The sequence below is a fragment of the Pinus tabuliformis genome, chromosome 9 (assembly GCF_031772625.1).
Source record: "Pinus tabuliformis cultivar Carrire ecotype Pingquan chromosome 9, CPIR1, whole genome shotgun sequence".
Lineage (NCBI taxonomy): Eukaryota > Viridiplantae > Streptophyta > Pinopsida > Pinales > Pinaceae > Pinus > Pinus tabuliformis.
The window spans coordinates 850,630,320-850,640,654 of NC_142307.1; positions in this window are offsets into that span (position 1 = coordinate 850,630,320).

The window sequence follows — 10,335 nt, forward strand, 5'->3', positions numbered from 1 at the left end:
ATACCAAAATCACATCAAGCACAAAACAACCATGAACAATGTCACTGTCCCCTAGACCGTAAGTGCATACACCAGGCACCAAGTACTGAATAACAAGATAAAATATATGCCATACCAAGATGCAAAGAAGATAAAAACCCCAGAATGAAACACAAGGATGTAAGGACATACAAGCTCCATAAAATTTGAATTATAAAAACCGCTTGTAGAGAACCAACTAATACCATCGTTGATATGCACAATTTGCTAGCATCAAAAATATAAATATCCAAGCAGAACACAAAAATCTCTACATACCCAACAAATCCCATGTTTTGAGAACCAAGGAAAAACCATCTAAAGAATTGAAATAAGAATATCAAAATGGCAACAAAAAGCATTTGAACTCAAATTCTAATCCTAGTCAGATGAGATGATAGTGAGGTCCTGAGTGATATCAACCGGTGGATTAGTAGGATCTCTAGGAGGGTCAGTAAGGTCACCAAAGGCTAAATATGACACCAAAAAGCTTTCCACTCAAGCCAATCTAGAATAAACATTATTAAGACATAAAGTTGATTTCGTAACCTGTCACTTAATGTCCCCCAATCCAGAAAATACATTATAAGTTTCAACTTGTTTGAATTTAAAAATTAGGCGCAACAATGTATCCATTTGTTGATACAAAACCAAGGAGTACAGGAAATAGAGTTGCCTCTTTCAGAATCTACCTAGATTCAGAACCCCTTTCACATCTGCACCTACCACCTTTGAATCATAATGATAAGTGCATCCCCAATTTCTTTTGACTCTAGAAAAATAATTTCTTTCCTCACTTCAAGAGGAACAACATCAAAGAATGTTCCAACTGAGTCATAGGAAAAGGGTCGAATTCTCTTGAATCCAACATTTCCCACACCATCCCTCCTACTCATCATTCTTTGATGAGGAGGTATGATGACTATAGCAAGAGAGTAGGAAAAAAAAGTACAAGAACCACAACCTATGAAATAAGAAAATGGACAGACCACCGACCCTTGAACCCCTGACTGAAGAACTAGCAAATTGTCCCCTAATTGCCACCAGGGGACCAAATTCAAATAGATTTCCCAATTCAAGACAACACAAAGACATAGAACACCAAATTCACCATAACCATACCAAACTATGAAGGATCACAATACCCAAACTAACAACAAGGAAAGCTCCTACATCCCCAAGATACACCGTCTTCCCCAAAGTATGAACCTGACTAATGAAAAAGAGTAGAAATAACATAAGCTTTGAGAAACCCCAGTACATGGACACCAAGGATTCTAGGAAGATAAATCACATGCAACCCAACAAACCCCTTATGATATATGACTCTTTGACATATAAAATAAGAAACTTGTGAAATTCAAACACACACTATAACATAATCAGGTTATCAATAAGCAATAATAATTATTGTAGAAGGAGATGAAATACATCTACATACGCTAGTAGACTATCCAGAAGGAAACAAGTTGAAGGAATGGACACGAGCTCATCAATAAACTCAATTTGTACAACATCCAAAAGAGAAACCAAGAGCAACAACTTCAAACTAAACTAGGTGAAGGAGGAAGAGGATGAAACTTCACATCCTTTCGCACAGTGAATGTACCTTCACCACCCTACATCATTTAACTCACATTTATAATGAAGAGACCTTTTATTCAAGCCCCAACACCCATTAACATATCTCTGCCATGCCATAACCAACTACGAACACCTGTATAGTGGGCACAACTTACAAAGAGCCCCTATTTTTGCCCTCATTTACACCCCCATAGGGGAAAAATATCCCAATTATTTAATTAAATAAATAAACACATGTTATTATTTATGAAAGGAATTAATTTTTTTTCAATAATATAAAACTTTGGTTGGAAACATAAAATTTATGATTCACCCCGTAGTAATACTCATTCAACAACGAACTCATCTAGTAGGTATGATATAAGAATGATCAAAGTTGTGTTTGATGATTCTTTGCAACAAAGAAAGGGATGATTGCAATAAAATTTATAAAGTTTGATAATTTAATATTTTGTTTATATTTATGTGATAATTTTTTTTTTGAAATAATAATATATATAACAGGTATTAATTTAATATTTTTTTATATTTAGTCCTAGGGGGGCAACCCAATTAGTGATCAAAGGAATGTGAAATCTTTGAAAATTGAGAGATCCAAGGTTCAAATCCCCCTGGCTGTGACTCGGTTTGTGGAGAGGAGGACATGCCATAAACCCCCAGAGGTTTACTATTAGTTATGTGTCAGACAGGTTGCTGGGTTCCTCTAGGATACGAACAAAATTGATCTATATATATATATATATATATATATATATATATATATATATATATATATATATATATAAATGATTTTACTCTAGATGGGGTGTTTTCTGAGGAAAAGAAGGCCGGGGGGAGTGGTTGTGGGTTCCTACTATCCCACCTGGCCGAGAGAGCGGGGATCATGGAAACACACCCCCATAGATAATGTTTAAGGCTGGAATGATGCCAAGATGTCACCACATGCAGACTATAACCATGTTATGTAACTTCCTACACACTCCACACACTTGTTTTGATTGCCATCCATGCTTCAAGGTTGTTCGTCAGGAGCTCACTTGTGTGAAGTATCAACCAAAGTTAACTATATTTATGACACTCCATATTATGGTCCAAAATTCTCACAGTTTCACCGACACTATCTACCAGAGTTATATATCCATATTGTAGGCCTTGGTTCTCATCATTTCCAATTAGGGTCATTTATTGATTCATCCTCTGGAAATCTGGACTCATAATGACTTTCAATCTTCACTGTGTCTCCACAATTCTAGAGAATAAAGTCTTCCCCTTATCAATTAGATCTACAATTTCGATGACAACTACCAAATGGCTTAAAGGTTTGGTACCTTTTCCCTGCTATCACCTTTTCCTTACAAGTTTGGTAGGTATGTTGTATCTTTTGTGCTTGATTTCTTCTACATGCAAGGCAAACTTTTCACCATTGGACATCACCTTTAGTAGGTGTAAACCTAGAGCATTATTATTTCACTGACTCATCTCACATTCAAGTCTCATCTTCAATTTCATAGTTCTCTTTTAGCCTTCTCCTGCTTTTCATTCTAGCTTGGCTCCTTTTTCATTCTAATTGGATTTTTTTGGTGCCCAGGAGGCCTCTCAATGGTTTGGTTCTCTGGGTCACTGTCCCTTGTTAGCCTTGAGTCTCCTCCCCTTCTAAATCCCTGGTTGCATTACCTCCTCCACTTACTGTCAGTCACATGTCTCTTCCTCTAGTCTTGGCCATACTCACTACTTTGTCACTCTATCTTGATTCTCCTATGTGAGGCTCACTTCATGGCTTTTGAAGTTAGCACCTTTCCTCACTTGACCCTTTGTCTCCCTTTCCTTTTTGGCCTCTCCTCCATGCCTTGTTAGTGATCTCACATTTGTAGGGGAGTGACTTCTTACCAGGAATGACCCAATTAGGGAAATACATGTACACATCACTATTTAGAGGAAACCACTACCTAGTTTCTCGAGCTTACATCGGGCCCCATCTAGGATGAACTCACCCATGCTGAGAGAGAAGGAACCTCTCATAGACATCAACTCTTATACTTGGAGGCTCTTGTTGAGATGGCAGACTGGGTGTCATATATTGGACATAAAAGTGGATGCTTCAACCATTACATGCAGCCAGTGGATTCATGTGGTATATGAAATTTCTACTTGGTAGAATTCTATTGGATAGAGCACCAGGCAAATATCCTCCACTCTATGGAGCACTTGCATCATCACATGAGGGGCCTAGATCAGAGACTGGAATACATAGAGCAACACCTTGGAATTCCACCCCCGGCTAGAGGCAACCTAGGAGACAAGGAACCCATCTAGGTCGTAGCTATAGATTCTGACCCCTCCACTTAGTTTCCTAACATGTCCTTGTTTTCCTCATTTCTTATTTCTACTATTTATTTTCAAGGCCAAATAGGCCCATTTTTTAGTGCTTGTATGGTTCATTTTGATTTTCTAAGTATTCTGATATCCTATGCCTTTCTACCGAGAATAATATTTTGGTTATGGTTTGGTCTTCCTGGTGAAATATTGACCTAAGATTTTTAGAATCTTCATGTACACTCTTATTTTGAATACAATACAAAATTTACCCTAAAAAAGATAATAGTAGTTTATTTTAAAGATATTAATTACGTATTAAATATTTAAAATTATTTCTCTTTGGATTAAATTGATTCGATGTATAATTTGTTTTTAAAAATTATACAACATAAAAAATTTCAAAAGTATTATTTTAATTTTATTAAAATATGTTATCAATTTCTTTTTTTTGTTGAAAGAAATGGGTATGAGAGTTTTATTAAAAAAGAAAGTTGGGATCTGGCCCACATTTCTTCAGAATTACCAATATTCCTTGCTGGATTAATATTGAGCATGAAGGCTCAGTCCAATCTCTCAAGCAATTACTCCATGCTACAAAAATTTCAGTCCCATTCCAACTTAAAATTTTCCAAAATTTTCCCAATATCCAAATACATTTACATTCCATTTTCACTATTTTTTTATTTAATTACCAGAGGGGTTTACAATGCACTAATTGGAAGGCCTCATTTATTTGAGGTTGACTTCCAAGTTTTTTGTTTAATTATGCTTCTGCCTCTCTAGCATCCTTCTTAGAGTATCTCCCATGGGCTCTTTTGGAACTACTTATTTGTTGGCTACTTTTTTCATCTCCCCAATTCTTTTTTTTTTCTTTTCTAGTCAATAGTTTCCCTATGCTTGACTATGATTCCTTGGGTATTTTAGGCGTTCTTTCCATTTTATGCCCCTTATTCCCTAAGGAGTTGTCAACTTGTTCTAAAATAGAAGAGTTTTGATTGTTGATCTGAGCCCTATATCGGGTTGATCCTTTTCCATTGAAATCATTTCTTCTGCAGGTGTTTTTCATGGATTTCCTCCTTATCCTCTTCTCGAGTTACTTCTTCCTCCTCTAGAACTTATTTTCACTTATTGTTTTGCAATGCTTCTGATATGATTTCTTCTTATGATTATAGGGTCTTTATTTCTACTTCATTCTTTGGATTTTTGATTTCCCTTTCTTCTATATTGGGGTTCATGACTTCTTCTTCTGGAGCCCCTTTCCTTTTGGTTTGATTACTTTTCTCATCATTTTCCTTTTGATATTGCAAGATCTCAAAAGGGTTTTTTGAGGCTGAGGCCACGTTTTTTCCTTGTGTATATTGGGATTTGGTTGCTACTGATTTTCCTTTATTTCCCACCCTTTTGTTGTATTTTCCATTATTCTTCTTGTGTTGTTGCCAAATATGCCCCTTTAACTATTTGTGACTTCTTACAATCTCTTTCAAAATGGACATATTCATGGCATTATATGCTTTTGAAGGGTAATTTATCATAGTCAATAGTCCGGCAATGAGTCCATTCACCTTGCGTGAGATTTATTTATGAGGGAAACCCTTTCTCCAGATCTACTTCAATGCAATTCTTTACACATGCAAACTGAAATCCTTTGGGTTCATCCCTATCCAAATATTTCTCCAACCCATTTCCGATTGCACGTAGATAATCATCACTCCAACATGAAAGCAGAAGCTAAGGAAGCTTGACCCAAACATGAATTACATTTGGTATGTCTTCATCTGGATCAAAGTCTAATGACAATTTGTTTAGATACATACCTTTAGCCCCAAAAAAATATGGTCCATTTCAAAAAATTACATCTTTATCTTCCTTAAATTCAAACAAGAAAGCAAAAAACCCATTCCCACATGCATACATTCCAATATTTCCTTTCATCAATGGCTTCCAAGTTTTCTCCAGCCATAACTCCATGGATCTTGGGGATGACCACATTCCTGTGAACTTCCCCACTAAATCTCATTTTGAATATGCCAAGGAAGTTCTTCGAAACCCCGTAGGAAGGGCCATTGATGGAATAGTCTCCGCCTTCTTCACAAATTTTGCTTGCACTTCCTTAGATCTAGGTTTTTTGGAGAGTGAAGCTACAAGGGCCTCAAAGGTTACGACTTCATCTGACAGAGGGGGATCAACCTACTCTAAAGAAACCATCTCAAGTTTGTATCAATCCCAAAGATATCAAACCCATTTAAAAACTAGCCTAAGCTATAGATCTCTTCATACCTCTAAATTGACGACTACGACATCGTAGGATCATGTTCACTTAAGGCAAGGTGGTGGCGGCCACACACAAGGACCTTTAGTAGCTTGACATATATTTCACAAGTTGAGGAATGAAGGCTCAAAAATTCAGACAAGCGACAACCTTATTAACAAATTTTACAATGGAAACCCTAACGTAGACACTAAGTAGGTATTAGTTCTTGTTTAACCATTTTAAATATAATCATAATCTCAAACATATCCATAAAGATACTTAAGCATATAGATACTTGATATTATTATACCTATCGACGAGATGTATATAGGTATCAATATTTCTTTGACCCTGCATTAATCGTGTTGATTTTTTTCATATCGAATGTTTTAACCAAAGTTAAATTGGACAAAAAATTGATATTTAAAATTATTTAATCAATTTAAAATCAATTCTCACTGGCTATGCATGTTTGGGGTCTTATTGCAAGCCTCCCTAGATACATAATCTTTTATCTAAAGTTCATACATTTATCCAAAGTTCTTATATATACTTTTATCCAAAGTTTGAAATTCAAATTTGGATTGTTGTGTTTCTTTTTAACTTTTATCCAACATATGCTTTTATCCAAAGTTCGAAACCTAGCTTTGGATTGGTTTTTTGTTTGTTGCATTTTGAACTTTTATCCAAAGTTCAAGTTTGGTAACTTCGACTTTGTTGCTTTTTGGAGTTTGGCATATCATATTTTTCTTGAGTGCATATAGATTTTATCCAAAATTTTGGATGCCATTTTATTCTACTGCCACTTCTCAACTTCCACTACCACCTCTAGAATGGCTCAAACATCAAGGAAAGGCTCCTCGTTAATACTTGTTAACACTTATAAGTGCAATCTTGTTTATGGATAGTTGCTAAGGCTTTACCTTATTTATGTGATATTTTCTACATGATATCAAGTAGCATACCAAAGTTTCTTTAGTTGCGATACTACAACTGATCTACAGCCATTGTACCCTACATTAGTCATGGTACACTGCATTATGGCCACTATACCCTGCATCAGTCATCATACACTGAATAATCAACATTAGCATGCATGATATTTGAGGGAACTCTTTCAAGTCCTCAAACTATTTCAAGCTCTAACTTGAAAGGCACCCATCAGTGGTAGGCATTCACGATACACTACATTATAGCCAATGTATCCTGCATTAGTCAGTGTACACTACATCATCAACATCAACATGCATGATCTTCGAGGGAACTATTTCAAATACTCCAACTCTTTCAAGATCTAATTTGAAAGGCACCCATCAATGGAAAGGATTCAACAAATGGAATGATACAACAAAGTTTTCCAAAAAAAAAAGGATAGCCACTAAAATTGCAAGCCACACATTTAAAACCCTGACCATCATTTCTATCCATCTATATTGTAAAACAAGTGATATTATTGTTGGTGTATATTTTAAAATAAGTAGTGTAGTTTATAACCTCAATGGACATGCACATGTATAAGAAATATTATTCTGTAGAATAATCAATATATAGGGATATCATCAATGCGGCTGATAGTTTATTACATAGGAATAGCCAACAACCTACTAAAGTTTTAATGTTTTATTAATATTTTGGTTAAGCGTAAAAAATATGACAAAAATATCTCACTGCAAAAAAACACAACATTAAAATTAAAAATTTATGGACAAACTTAGACCCATCTCGTTATGTAGCTAGTGTAAGGGTTTAGGATCCACAATTTATCTTTACAAAATACAAGAGTAGATGAACCAAAAAAATAATAGAAAGAGTCCCCTTTTAAGAAAATTTCATGTAGGTTAACGTCTCGAAAGTTGATTTTTTTTTTTTAAACAATAAATTCTAGTGAAATTCCATTATTTACACGATCAAGCTCTCATAAACCAAAGATTTTAAATAATTTTGAAACTAACAGACCAAAAAATTTAAATAAACTTGAAAAAAACTACTTGAAATAAAAAAACGACTAGAAATTATCTTTGAAAAAAAACAAAAAACATCTCATAAGCTAAAGTTTGGAAAAATAACAAAAAAAGCAGCATAGATGTGTCAACGTCCATAAGCAAAATCTTGTAATTGTAAATTAGCCATGCACAAGAAAAAAGATTCATAAAATCAATGTGAAAAAAGGTTTGAACATAATGTTTTAAAGGCAATTCAATGCTAACAAAATATGAGAAATCCAAAAGGATATCACTTGCATATTTGGCCCTAATACCATATCTACATCATCATCACCAAAAGTGATTGATGCGATAAGCTCAAAGGTCTCAACTTGTAACATTATTCTTGAATTGAGTTGATTTGTAAAGATCGCCTGATTTATCCCATTGTAGCTGATATCCAAAGAAGCTACTTTGTGGCCATGTTGCTTAAAGGCATATGTTGGTCAGTACCAAACGCAACATCCCAATGGCATAGGTTGGTCCAAGGACTAAGGAAGTAAAAGAACGATGAACAATTTTATACCCAGTACTAGCTGACCAAGTGAAAGCAGAGGCAATAAGTAGGTTGATAGCTTAAACTACATCATGTCCCCTCCACCAATAGAATCTTAAAAAGCAACAAATAGATGGATCTAATGCGAGGTCCCACACCACTATGGTTAGGCATGTACCCATCAACGTTGTCGAGTTTAAATTGGAATCAAATAACAACTAGTTTTATGTTCACAAGGTATCTTGGTGACTTAGAATAAAATAAAATTACATGTTCATTCATTACACGTGATCACAACATAAAGTGCAATTTTTATTTACCGAATAATTCACAAGCTACGAAAATTGTCTATGATAGGGTAAACCACTAGAAATTTCCTCATTAGTTATTTCTCTAATGATGTTATGGCCTGTTGGATTAGAATTTTAGCAAGCAAGTTTGCAGTGGGTTGCATACAAGCATTTCAATATGGAATTCAAGGCTGAGGACTCTTCCAAAGTAATTTGGTTCATGGAACCATTTATTCAATTCAATACAAAGACCCCATGATTTGGCCCAAATCCCTTTGGCGCCTTCTTGTTATCGGGAAAAGTGTCTATTTAGAACGACCCTATCCCACTAAGGTGTGACAGTGACCTTAGAAACAAACAGAGAAAACTACTTTTGTATTCTTCTTTATGAACTATAAACAAAGAGAAATAGGATGAACCAACCTGTGTCTTGCGCTAGTCCTTTGATCCAATCTCTCTCTTCTTTGACAGCTTCCAGCTACCTGCTTCCTTACTTGCCCAGCTTCACCAAGTTCCTGTAAGATCAAAGAAGAAGAAAACTACACAAAGACATGGATTTATATTCATAAATAGCTTAGGATCAGATTTAAGCTAAACATACAAATGTAACAAACATCAATGATACACAAGCATGTAGGAGAAACTCAAATAGTTTTATTGATATAACAAGAAGATCCAGGAGGAGTTACAACCGATGATTCCTGATCCAGCATCAACCTCCTAGCAGAGAAGCCCCTCTTCACCTCCAACAAAGCATAAATCACCCAATACTCTGATATCTATCTCAAAACCAACAACAATTCTTTGCAATGTACAATATTCCAGCCCCTGGATCTCTTGGATGAGGGATCCATATATAGATGTATGCAAAGAGGATGAGTCAGCTCATGAATTGATTAGTGGCTTCTCTCTGTCAGTTCTTGCTTCCACTTGGAGACTGAGAGCCTCTTACTCATCCCTGGTCGAATTCAGTGAGGCAAGTGTCATTGGAGAAGATTCTGGAAGCTTCCATTATCTCTCCACCTCGTGGAATGACTCTGCCACTTGTCATTTCCCGCTCAACGCACCCTGGTAGTGCATTTAGGTGCATTGCAACGCACCTAGCTAGTGTATTTGGGTGCTATGCAACGCAGCTAGCCAGTGGAGCAGCTGAAATGATCCTGATTTGACTAGTTCTGAGCAGTTTTTGGTGGAGAACTTCTGGGAGAAGCTGTAATTTGTTGACCTTGTTCCTTTAGGAGTTAGAACAACACTTTTAGGGACTTAGGAGCCCTTGGTTTATGGACATTTCATGCTTAAAGCTGTAAGGCACAAAAATGTCTATAACAGTTGCCCCCTAAAGTATGAGGCCGTTTATCGGGTGAAATGATTTATTAGGAGGATCCGAAGTTCTTTCAA